This window comes from Mus caroli, unplaced genomic scaffold (assembly GCF_978045245.1).
Source record: "Mus caroli unplaced genomic scaffold, Mus_caroli_1 scaffold_2, whole genome shotgun sequence".
Taxonomy (NCBI): Eukaryota; Metazoa; Chordata; class Mammalia; order Rodentia; family Muridae; genus Mus; species Mus caroli.
The window spans coordinates 83,211,153-83,224,529 of NW_028227257.1; the positions used below are offsets into that span (position 1 = coordinate 83,211,153).

A 13,377-nucleotide genomic window follows, 5' to 3' on the forward strand; every position below is an offset into this window, starting at 1 on the left:
TAATGTATATTACTCACATTCAACTTAACTACTCACAGATCCTCTCACTCCTTACCCTTTCAACTTCATGCCTTTTATTTTTATTTCAATTAATAATTAATTTAATAATATAATTTAATAATTTCTGTACTTTGGTTTTACTGTTCATATATTCCTGGGTATGAAGACATACACTGGAGGCTGATAGACCTACACATTCTTAAAACTAACTGCCCACACTCCACCAAAACAATCAACTGCTCATAGAACCTCAAAAAGAGAGCCCTTTTAACTTCATGAAAGAGAGATTAGATATAAATTAGTACTAATTAATATCTGTGCAGATTTTAGAAGCTTAGTTGTCAGGAATCACGAGGTATGAAGTTTTATTCACTGTTATTAGGGCAAGACAAGTAACTGGGGTTCATGCAATACTCTTGGGGTTCAGGTGTAGTTATCTTTTCATCTTCAGTGGTCAATATGTTTAAAGCAGTGTAGCATAATCATTACTTGTGAATATCCAGAGCTGTCGAGAAACCAGATACTGCAAAACACTGTAACAAATTGTCAAAGCTCAAAATGTCCCTAAAATAAAATAATAAAAATTAAAAGCAACTCACTGATAAGTGGATATTAACCCAGAAACTTAGACTACCCAAGATACAATTTACAAAACACATGAAACTCAAAAGGAAGACCAAAGTGTGGATACTTGGTTCCTTCTTAGAATGGGGAACAAAATACCCATGGAGGGAGTTACAGGGACAAAGTTCAGAGCTGAGACAGAAGGAAGGACCATCTAGAGACTGCCCCACCCAGGGATCCATCCCATATATAACCACCAAACCCAGACAGCATATGCCAGCAAGATTTAGCTAACAGGACCCTGATGAGGCTATGCCAATGCCTGGCAAATACAGAAGTGGATGCTCACAGTCATCTATTGGATGGAACACAGGGCCCCTAATGAAGGAGCTAGAAAAGTAACCAAGGAGTTAAAGAGGTCTGAAAACCTACCGGAGGATCAACAATATGAACTTACCAGTCCCCCCTCCCCACTCCCAGAACTGTGTCTCTAGTTGCATATGTAGCAGAGGATGGCCTAGTTGGCCATCAATGGGAGGAAAGGCCCTTGGTCTTATGAAGATCATATGCCCCAGTACAGGTGAATGCCAGGGCCAGGAAGCAGTAGTGGGTGGGTTTGGGAGCAGGGCGGGGGGAGGGTATAGGGAATTATCAGGATAGTATTTGAAATGTAAATGAAGAAAGTATCTAATAAAAAAATTAAAAGCAAAACGGCAAATAAAATGGCTATCAGTCTTTGATATCTTGATTTAAGTTTGGAGAAATCAGATGACAATATATTTTTAAAATCTATTTTATTATTAAATGTGTCTGTTTCCTGATGTGATTTTCTGTGCACTACATGGGTACCTGATACACAAGAGGGTGTTGATTCCACAGGACTGGAGTTACAGATGGTTGTGAGTTGTCATGTCGGTCCGGGGTATTGGACCCAGATCCTCTACAAGAGCAGCCAGTGCTCTTAACTTCAAGTCATCTCTACAGCTCCCAAATTAGCGTATATTTAGTATGTAATGCCATACTAGGACAAAGTGGCTAGCAGAGAAATCATCAGGGTTGACTGGAACAGTCATTTTTTTACATTCATTAACTCTATGATATGAAAAAGTGACTGAGCCTAGCTAAGCTTCCCTTCCCTTTCCTATGATCTTATTTACCTGTAGACTCAATGTTTATAGAAGACAAACCATTTAGAATGCATTTCATAATCACTTAATAATTAGAATATACTATTGATTTTCTTCTTAGCATTAATGCTGCTGTTCTAAAGAGAAACTGACAAAAAACACATATAATAATCCATTGGCATGGCAACTTTAAGATGGAATGCAAAGGCAATCTATTGTTCTACAATAATGATGAAAAAACCTACCTCATATTTTTTTGTCTGTCTGAGAACCTTTTGAAGACACATATGAAGTTTGCTTTAAGCATATCATTGCACCATAGTGTTCTCAGTATGGAACTCAAATACAGAAAGTAATCTTTTTTTTTTTTTTCTTTAAACACAATGCAAGCCTACAAAAAGTGATGCTGCTATCTTTGGACTTGATAAGCAACCTCTTGTTTTCAGAGAAACTGCTAAACAGTTATTTGAATGTAAGTTCAGTTCCCTCTTTTCAATGAAGAGGCAAAGGAAACTGTGGCATGTTATTTGGAATATCAAACCTGGATAAGGAAAATGAAGATATCAAGGAAAGGGCAGGTGAGTGTCACAACTCTATGTACTGGCAAATTACATTAAATCAAAGCCGAGAGAAGCATGGTCAATGCAGCTGACCAGAAGTGTGGGTGTTTGAGATTTAAAGGACATCTCCAGGGATCTTTTGTCTTTTGTTCTTGTTTTAATTTCCTCACTTTTCAAATAAGCTGGCATCCCCCCCAACCCCCCCCCCCAACCCCCCGAGTACGACGAATCTGTTCCTAAGGACGAGAGGAACAGTGCAAAGGAAACATTGACGTAGATGAAGTGGTTCTTCAAAACTCATGGGCACAGATGATTTTCAGTTCTTGAGACAGCTAGTAAATTTCAATACCTATGTAAAATATAGCATCTCAGATAAGTATCAACATAACTAATACCTCTAGTATGGTAGAGTATGAGTTACTTAGAGTATGAAGTCCCAGTATATAATCCCCTTCTGAACTACTGGATATGACATAGATATGGATGATGTTTTTTCTCTCCAAGTATACAAATTGTGACTCGTAAAATTTCCTATATTACCTTCTTGCATCTGTTATTGGTCCTCAATTTTAAGTGAGGGATGTTCTTGACTTTCAATTCTATTCCTTTCAAGCCAGCACTAGTCTATGAGTGGTGATGTAGGAATTATTTAATATCATTCGGGGTTTCTACCCCAGCTTTGATCATTCAATTCCCAACTAAGAGACCCAAAACCTTTTATACTTATGATAAGCCTTATGCATTAGAGCTGGGGAGATACCTACCCTTTAAGCTATTATGTCTACTTCCCTGCCAATAACCCAGAAATATAACTTGCCATATTCATCCTGGGAGTTTATTCAATTCAATTTAAGAGCAGTCCATGAATAATATGGCATAGTATTATAACGGTAAGAGCCTTTTTATTTAAACTAAAGGGGAATTGTTGAATCTTGGTCTGTTGCTATGTGTTGCAATGCTAAATACTGCTTATTTTCAAGTCAAGAACAAGAGAATGCTCTTATACAGCAGCAAGTGATGCTATGTGACCTTGCACATTAATTTAAAACTATTGGTTGAATAAAGATGTGGACGGGCTATGGCTGGGCAGAAGAGAGGTAGGTAGAGTTTTCAGTTCCCTGGCTTAGGCTCTGAGGAGGACCATGAGAAAAAGAAGTAAGAGAGAGGAGAAGAAGTCATGGAGTAGGTGAGTCATGAAAACATGACCATGGTGGCTGGCCAATTGGAGTTAAGAGCAGCCAGGCAGAATATGGTAAGTCATATCATGGGATTATTGGCAGGGAAGTAGAACTAAATGATCAAAGATGGGGTAGAAACCCCCATTTGTGATTAAATTATTTCTCCAATAGGGCTGTGCTAGCCCTGTGAATAGAGACCTTAAGATGTCTGTGAATGATGGGACACACATGTGGATATTTCAATGAGTGGTTGAAAAAGTGGAAAGCAAATGCCCCCAAATGAGAATGGTGCATGTGGGAAGTCTACCCAAAAAGAACTGAGATCCCTGTAGAGTTGTGAACAGCTGAGTCAGACTGTGCCTGACTTTCATAGGCTTGTAGAACTTTCCGTTTATTTTTGCTTCAGTTCTTCATAGCTATTTTTCCTCTTTCATTTCCTGAGTAGCTAATTGCTAATAACAAGGTGCAGCTCATCAGTGGCATAAAAAAGTCGAATATGTGTGAACACAAATCAGATGTTCAAGATGAAAGCAACAATGCCATCGATCCTATAGATTTTAATATCAAAACTACAAACTTACAAAGGACAAATCTTGAATTACATCATCCTAAATTTGGAAACCCAATTTCTAATGCCCTTTTCCTTTGTCATTAAAAAATAGCCACTTAGTCACTTTTCTTACTCTCCTTTTCTTCTTTAGACAAACGTCTAGTGTTTACTTCACAGTGCTTTTATAAGAAAACATAATTTGGGAGGGGTTGTGATCATGTATGCAGTCTCACCACTTGGAAAGCATATATAGGAAGATTACCTCATTGCCACTTAGAGTCCAGAGCCATCTACATAATAAGTTCTAAGCCAACCAGCACTATATAATGAAACCCTGTCTAAAAATCCAAGAAGAAAGGGGGCAGTAGGAGACATATCCTTTAACAAACATTTAGAAGTATAAAAAAAACTCTGATAAATGCATTTAATGCATATTTTCAATTATATCCTCATCACTCATACTATAGTTATTCTCATAATATAGTTGAGAAATTTGGGGTTAAGAACGAAGAGTGTGCTGAACCAGTAACATGAGGCTTGTCCAAACTTGGGTCTGAGATTTATTTATGCCTTTATATTATGGACCTTTTAGAATCATGTTGTATTTTAATTAACACCAAGCAACTGAAATACATAATATTCAATGTTTGGTAGCTCAGAATACAGATGGGGCTATATTCTGGGATATATAGGGTCATTCCAAAACCCTTAGTATGTCAAGCTAGTGGGGGAAAGCAAAGCGTTTTTGTATCTAATAACACAATGTGGCTTGGTTGGGACAGTCTACCCATCCTTTCTTTCAGGTGAGTATCTGGAAATATTTTCAGGAAAACAAGCAAACTAGCAAGCAAACAAAAACAAAAACAAAGCAAAACAAGTGCAACCCTAAAGGCATCCTGGGGGAAAAAATTGTGTAGGTAGCCGCCTCCAATGGCGACCTTAAACTCCACAGTGATTCTTAGAATCTTTCACATTTCTTCTCCATAAACACCTAGGGAATGTGCTATGCCTCATCCCTGACTGGGCTGAAAGGGCCACAGGACCCTTACAATGAACAGTAGACAGAGAGGGATGGGACTGAAGCCTTTAATACAGACAGAGCCTCTGTCCCTTCTTGGCTGCTGTGAAGAACAGCAGGGCTGGACCCAAAGTGATGGCGCTGTGCCTGCAACGCACTTTGGCACATTCCAGGATATGAAAGGCTCTAATGAGACCCATTTCACAATTCACCAGCCACGTGCATTAAGCAGGCAAAGAGACCGCGCTAATATCCTCACGATATATCCTATGGTTTAGGTCTTCAACAGGGTAGGGTTTCCTCTGCAGCTCACCTAGCCAGATCTACCCTCACTTCTTGTCCCATGCCAGGAAAATAAGCTAAGTGAAAGGCAGCAGCATACTTGCTTAAAGGGAGAGGATGCATTTCTAACTGCAGATCTGTCTTGGGTATACAGGAACCTTCTGGAGACTTGCAGTGCATGCTAATCCCTGCACCGATTCAGAGAGGGGGCTGCTTCATAGTAAAGCCATTGTTCTTTCTAATTGTCAGAGACGGCTGCTCTGCACTTGCCTGGAGCGATCCAATTAACATATCACCACAACACCAACCATTATAATATGTTCTGTGTCCTACCAACAAGGGAAAGCCCAACCCTGCTTCTATCCACAGCTTCAGTCTAATTAGGTCTTTAATACATAAACAGAAGGGGGGAAACAGGAAAATGGATCTAGTAGAGTACTATATGCCTGAATTACTTTCTGCCACAAGTGACCCCTTAGGGTAGGGACACTTTAGTTATTAATGGGGGATAACTTGAGAAAAGTGAGGGCAAGAGAGAAGACAGACAGAAGGCAATGGCTTGAATGAAGGCTCACAGGCACGGATGGAGAATGGGTGAGAGGGAAAGCCTGCTTGATGCTTTGGGGAATTGAAAACATGTAACTTCTGCTGGAAACGATTGCCATGGCAACATTCAAACAATACAGAGAAAGCCTTCATAGCTCCATTCTTGCCTTCCTGAGCACCATTTCATAGATGTTAACTCTTTTTGGGTGGCTTCTGACTTTGAGAGGCACCCCACCCAAGTTCCCTCACAATACATTAGAATGCTGATTCTAGATTAAGTGAGTCTCTCTAGAGATTAGCCAATAAACAAGTAACATTCTCTCTATTGCATTATGACTGCAGGTCAGGTTTATCCACTTTCTCTCCTTCCCTCATTTTTTATCCTATCAACCAAAGATTGTGAAAAGTCCGCACATCTGAGATCTGGCTGGAAAAATTCAGGAGAAAGAATTCTTTACGCTTCCAAAGGTCCCAAAGCTTTCTTAGAATCTTTGTCTTAATTACTGAAATCTCCACCTTAGTACCAAGCTATCATTAAAGAACACATATCCTTTGTCATGAGAATAAATATCTTAATATTTTGCAGTGGGTTCTTGATTTAGTAACCAAAATATTCAAAAGAACATATGCATTCATAATACGATCTCAATCAAATTGACTTAGGCTATATGTACAGGAATAGATGAGGCTAGTAATTATGAAAGTATATTAATTGTCCAAAGACAGATGATCTTCCCATTCTAAATCTGTGAATCCTTATGCAATACCAGAGCCACTTTAATAATTGTTTTCCTTTTGCATTTCTTATTATTACTTGTTCAAGATCGGTGAGTTGAACAGATGAGCTACTCTCAAGGAAACAGTGTGCTCCTGGCAACTTGTAGTTTGGCAATAAGGAATCACCAGATTCAGCACTGACTCTTCCAAGTAACTCCTCCCTGGCACCTTCCCATTTTCAAGTCCTCAGGCTTTATCTTGTTAGGTAGTAGAGAATATGCAGCTGTTTTGGAAATCTTGAGATAAAAAACTTGATAGTAAGATGAAAAGGAAAAGTGAGATGTTCTAAACTCTGTAAAAATCAGTATCAACGTACTTTTATCTACTATGAAAATTTCTACTATTCCTAATTTCTAAGTAGAAGATATCTAAAAAGAGAAGAAAACATTTCAATGAATATTTAACAAAACATTAATATTTCAAATAGTCAAGACATTCATTACTAAAGATTGAAGAATAAAATTTAAACATAACTCAGTTTGATCTTCCCTTAGCATTATCTTTCACCTAAATTAGTTTATTCTGTTGGTTTTTTGTTTTATGTTGTATTTCTGGTGTATTTTGTTTGTTTTGGGTTGTTTTGCAAGAAAGGAGAAGGCATTATTTCAAAGCATAAGATCAAAACAACTGGATTCAGTAAAAGCTGTTCTTGATATAATGTGAAAAGCAGCTACACTTTAAAAGGGAGAAGATCCTCAGCCCTTACACCCTGATTCTCTTTGCAAGAGTTTGTATTCAGGCAATCTTCATACTCGAAATCCATAATCTTTGTGGTAGGCCTTCCAGAGTGGGAAGGCAAACCTTACCCAGCTTTGAATATTGTGCAGTGAACAACTTAATTTGGGAGAATAATTACGCTATCTGTGAGTGATGCCTGTGAGGAATGTGTCTGACAAAATCTGCATTAAGCATTTAATATGAGTGAGATAAGATATAACACTATACTACATATGCCTATGTTAAAAATGGTATTCACTATTTCAAAAGGCCAAACAGGAACCATAAATGTACTTAGAAAATTGCACAAGTTCACCATTGCTTGTTAATCTATTTGTGTCAACTTATTGTAGAAATGGACAGGTAGTACATTTTGAGAAGTGATGATTGAGAAATATATGTATACTATTATTAAAGCAGAGAAAATTACAGCAAACTTTACATATAATGCTGATTAGAAACCTAGACACTGGAGAAAATTATGTGACAGTAATTCTAATGACAGAAGTATTTTTAAAATTTTAGCTTTCATTAGAAGCCAAATTAAGAGCATGTCTTAGCTCTGTCCACTTGTTTTATTTACTTGTTTATTTTTATTTTATTTATTTATTCACCTTATATCCCAGTCATAGCTCACTCCTTTTCACTTGTTTATAGGTTCTGCCAAAATAAATTTCTATTGTCTCGGTAAGTGTTAGAGATGAGAAAAGGGATATCATGAGGTCTTAATCTAAATTGAGTGGGTGTAGCCAAGTAGGTAGATAATGAGACCGAGGGCATGTGATAACCAAGATGTTTCTGAGGAGAAGAAAGAACACACCTATATGTCTAGAAAAAGATAGGTAAGAGTCTAGGAGAATGCAGGTTTTGAGGCTTGACATATGAAGCATATGCTTGGCCAGTGTCATGTGTCAGCTACAAAGTTCATGTGGAAGCTTGCCAGATCTCCAGAGGAGTGAAATTTTTAGAAAAGCAGGAAGACAGGAGAAGGTATGACCATGCTGGTCAATTGGTTACAATCAGGAGAAGAGCATGGAGTTCAGTCTACAAAGATACTCACAGATTATGGAACAAAAGCTGTCTGGCTTTATTCTTAGAATAATGCTTGTAAGAGAATGAGTGACAAACTACACTGAAGAAAAGTGTATTGTTAAACACAATGATGGAGTCTAGGAAACTGTGTGACAGAAGCTAACAATTGAATTTGATTACTGCTTGGACAAGAAGGTTAAAGAGCTATCAGTATTGGAAACTCTAGATACAGAAGTTACTGGAAGGAAAGCAATCAATTTCAGTTGTAGAAAGTTTATGAAGCCAACATGAGATCCAAGAAAATAAGAAAGTTATTGATTATGGAGATTGATTAGGTATCTCCACATACAATTATGGCTAAGGAATAGAGTTGGGTGTCTCGAAATGAACTGGGTAAATAGCTCTCAGAAATACGGAGGAAATCCTAATCAGAAAGGAGGAAGAGGGGGAGAAAGTAAAATGAATAATGAAACTAATCTTTGAAAAATAAATCCTCAATCCTCTGAAATACCTACATGAACTCAGGGGTGAGCATGGTATCAAACTCAACTGTAATATAACTAAGTCTTGGTAAGTCTCATTCATGTGATTACCCTGTGTAAAAGATATTGTTATCTAAAGACCAGTTTTATGAGCATTGATATTATTCCTGAGTTTACAGATAATATCATACATATTTTAAAAAGCATTGGTCCATAGATATTCTAGATGGATTAACATAATTTTCCCTGAATCTTTCTTATAAGTGATCACTTTTTTAAAGACACAGTCGGATATGATTGAGATATGATAAAAATATGCAAGTTATGTGACCGAAGTAGGAGGAGGAAAGCGATATTCCAAACTCAATTAAAACATTCCCAGGCTCATCAGGTCATATGCTGCCAGGCTGTTACCAAGACAATACGTTTAAATGTATTGAGTCTGATCTTTGGTGACAATAAATGCCTCACCTTCCAATTGCTGAAACATGTTCAAAATTACCCTATTTTTGTTTGTTTCTGTTCCATAAGTGAGAGTCAAAGTGAAGAGTTTTATTTGCAACATATTGTCTGGCATTTATTACATGACTCCCAAGTGATAATTATGATTGTCATTATTCAATAACATCCAAAACTTCCAAAAATGTGGCTTTTTAGATAACTACAGGAATCTGCCATAAACCTGCACCAAAATTGAAATAGAAGCATAGCTATATCATATAGATGCCCTTTAAAATCATGTACAACCTTCATTATGATCTTACTGATATTTTATAAATATAAAAAGAAAGTATTATTATGAACTTTGATAGGGAACTTGACAAAACATTTCCATATTTTTATGCTCATTAGATACAAAACAATACAACCCTCGATTGTATGTTGAATGTTCTCATTACCACAGAAAATAACTGGATTTCATAGAACAGACAATGAGGTACTACTGTCCTCTCTGTTTGACTAATGTCCCAGGGTCTGTACTGTACATATATCTTAGTTTTCCACAATTATAAAGATAAAGAAAAGGGTAACCAGTTTTGCAATGTGGAAAACTGAGATGTATATGGTATAACTGTCAACTTAGGGAAAAATAACTAGCAGATGCTAAAACGGAGTTATAACATAGTATTTTTCTATTCTAAAGTCATGACAAGGCATTTGAACATCCTTTAGGTTTTTTTTTTCTTTTCCCTTTCACCATTGTATCTGCAAATGAAAATGACTTGCTGCTTCCATTCACCTCTTCATCACTAATTTCCTACTATCAGGCATTATATGCTCTTAGTTACCAGCAATCATGAATTCTTAGGTAGATAACTATAAACTCAATATCAGGTTCCTAGTGCTTGAACTACCACTGTGTTAAATGTTACTGAACAGAAGTGACTGTAAGCACAAAGGAGCTAGTATGAGACATTCCAAATCTCACCAGTCCACCCATGACAACATCAAATATAAGAGAAATCTACTGAATCACATAATGTTCAGACTTCAGTATTTTCAATAAAAGATAGCCTCTCTTCTCCCTATCTCTGTGTATCCAGTCAGAACAATCATGAGGAATTTTCACTAACCTTCTGTAGATTCTTAAGAACAATCTTTCACGTGTGTGTGTGTGTGTGTGTGTGTGTGTGTGTGTGTGCGCGCGCCCACGCACGCATGCGCACATTCTCAAGGGTTTGCATGTACACAAGAATGTACATGTTGTGTACATGTACTTGAATTCATTATAGGAGATGATTAAATGAAGCACAGTTATCAAAAGACTGGAAATTTTTGCATGTGGGTATGAGTTTCTGAGAACATGACAGAGAAAAACACAGCCTATTCCCTCAGAGAAGTACCTAGTTCATTATTTCAGCCACAGACTGAATTTTGTCTACCAATTCAATAATTATCAAGTAAAATAATTTGAACAAAATGAAGACATCATAAATTCTTAATCTGCCTCCCTTCACCCTAGAGTCTTCTAAGATATTACTTACAAATCAATTTTTGTTATCTATGATATAAACCTCTGGCCAATGCAGCCAATGTATACATGAACACAGTGTATATTTTTCACAATCCACAAAGTATATTCACAGCCTTTGATGACTGAGTATTTCACTGAGATACAGCCAAGTGTGTTTGAAAACTATATGACTGGTGGGTAATTCTTTTCCTTCCATAAATAATGTGACCAGTAGCACTTTGGGGAAGAACCTGTTTAGTTTGTAGGTTATAGTCCTTGATTCCAGGAAGTCAAGACAGAAATCATGGTGGGAACCAAGCAGAAGGAAATGAACAGAGACCAGGAATGCTGCTTACTGGTCTGGTACCTATGGCTCAGCTTACATTTTTTTTTTACAACCCCTGACTATGTGTTCAAGGATGATACCTCCCGCAGTGGGCTGTGCTCTTCTATATCAATCAGGAAACACTCCCACCAACATAGCAATCTAATGAGGCAACTCCTCAACTGAGGATCATGAATCCCAGGTAACTGCTATGTGTGTCAAGATGCCATTATTAACACCAAATTCAATCCTGTCTGGGTTACCAAAGTGAATTGTAGTCAAGACATTTCCTTCAACAAAAACCCATTTTTACTCTTGTTTCTATTCCACACATTACCTGATCATAGACCAAAGATGGTTAATTTAAACATGGACTTATTGAATGCTGATAGTACATGACATAAAGAAACCTAATTCATTTTTTTCTGCTAGGCAGTTTCATGTTGTTATCTCTAATTTATAGATAAGCATATTGATTGAAATAGGCTAAACGCTAAGTATAATTCATATGTCACAGTGAAGTTATTTGAGTTCAGTTTGACCACAAGCATCTGAGTTCTGCCTGATTTCTTTATTAAGTTTAGAAAACACACAAAAATATAAGATGTACCAAATGGTGAGCATTTTCCATGATAGGTTTTCATTTATGCTAATGGAAAGTGAGAACGATGAACTTTAGGAGGACTTTCCAAACCCTTCCGGATTTTAAAGTGTTTTCTAAAGTTCAGTAATCAAAACCCAGTAAGGTAGTCACCAAGTTGTCAGTATTATTATACACAGTTTGCCAATATGATGCTGATGTCATCAGTTACTATGACTAAAATCTGGGCTTTGTTTTGTAATTATTAAAGGGAACAGAGTTCTAAGGATGTCCACTGAGCACGTGGACAGAGTATAGGACTACTATGGTAAATAAATAACAAATCATGGTGAAGACCCACTGCTTAGACAAGTGGAAAATTACTAAGACTTACTTATGGCTTTTCCTTCATCTTTTACCATACTCAGATTGACCCTACACATCAGAATAGGAAGCCCTTCCATTAAGGGAGTGAAATCCGGGCTCTTAAGAGCTGTGATAGAATGATGTACTATTTCATTTAAATTTATATATTTGCAAAGGCATTTGTCTTTATTTATGCATTCCAGAACAAGATGATTGCATATGTAACCAGAAAACACTTAAAGTCCAAGGTTGCCTTATGCAACTTTAAGATTGAAAGTAGAAAACATGATAGGTGTAGTTATATCATTCTTTCATTATGCCTAAATTATCTTTTAAGTATTTTTTGGCTAAGATTTCTTTTTCTAAACAGCAATATATGTATATAGCAATATATTTTAAACAACCCATTCTGGTAAGGCCTTGGAAGGGAAACCTTAAACCACATGGTAACTGTGCTTGAACGTAACCAACAGACCCTCAAAGTACTAGGTCATACTTCATTCATCCTCAGGAAGTAGAGACACATGAATTAACTCACGAATGACCGTAACAGACAGACATCACCCTGAGAGAGACTGTTGTGGCTGAGGTTTTGCAGAATATCACTTATAATTTACAAAACAAGTATAATTTATCAACAAGTTAGATGTTATTCTCAACCCACAAGCAAAAGAAAAAAGATAAGGGACAGGGAAATTTAAAATGTTGCTCAAAGGGTGTAGCTATTAGATTACAGGGGGAAGAAATTTGAAATACCTTTAAAACTAGTACTAACCTGCAGCTTTCTGGGTCTGTGGTCCCCAGTAGACGTCTGTGCCTATGTTTACCTACCTAGCACAAATACACTGAGTGGCCAACTTGAGCTGAAGCAATCATTAGGTAGGCTTTCATCTCCACCATAGCCAGGATTTCTTTCCTATCCCATAAAAAGTTGTGGATATTGTACAGCCAAGTGATTCCCAAGCCAAAGAAGGGGATTCCCAAGCTTAGTCTGGGCAACTAAGTGCAATGCTAGCAAAGTAATTCACCTCACAAAGAACACCTTCAAATGCCCGGTCCTGTCAGGGAGAGGGAGCTTTGCCCTGGCACAGATTTCAAATAGACCGTCTTTTCCTTCCCTTCCTTCCCTCCTCTTGGCAACATCTACCTATTTGTATAAGGAGGGAGAGGGACAGAAAAGCCATGACAATGTTGAACAGAAACATATAGTTTGTGGTCTAATGGGAGTAGAGTTCAGAATTGAGAAAAGTTCTATGGAACACAAAGATGATTAGTACCACATCTCCTGATTAGCAGAAGCAGCACACTTGCAGGGCAAG

The 13,377-nt window shown here is 37.3% G+C and overlaps 1 protein-coding gene across 9 annotated transcripts in view; it reads right to left on the minus strand.

The window, feature by feature from the left end:
- Lrrc4c (leucine rich repeat containing 4C) overlaps positions 1-13,377 on the minus strand; it is a 1,324,975-nt gene that overhangs the window by 164,554 nt on the left and 1,147,044 nt on the right. The gene's annotated exons all lie outside the window — the stretch shown is intronic.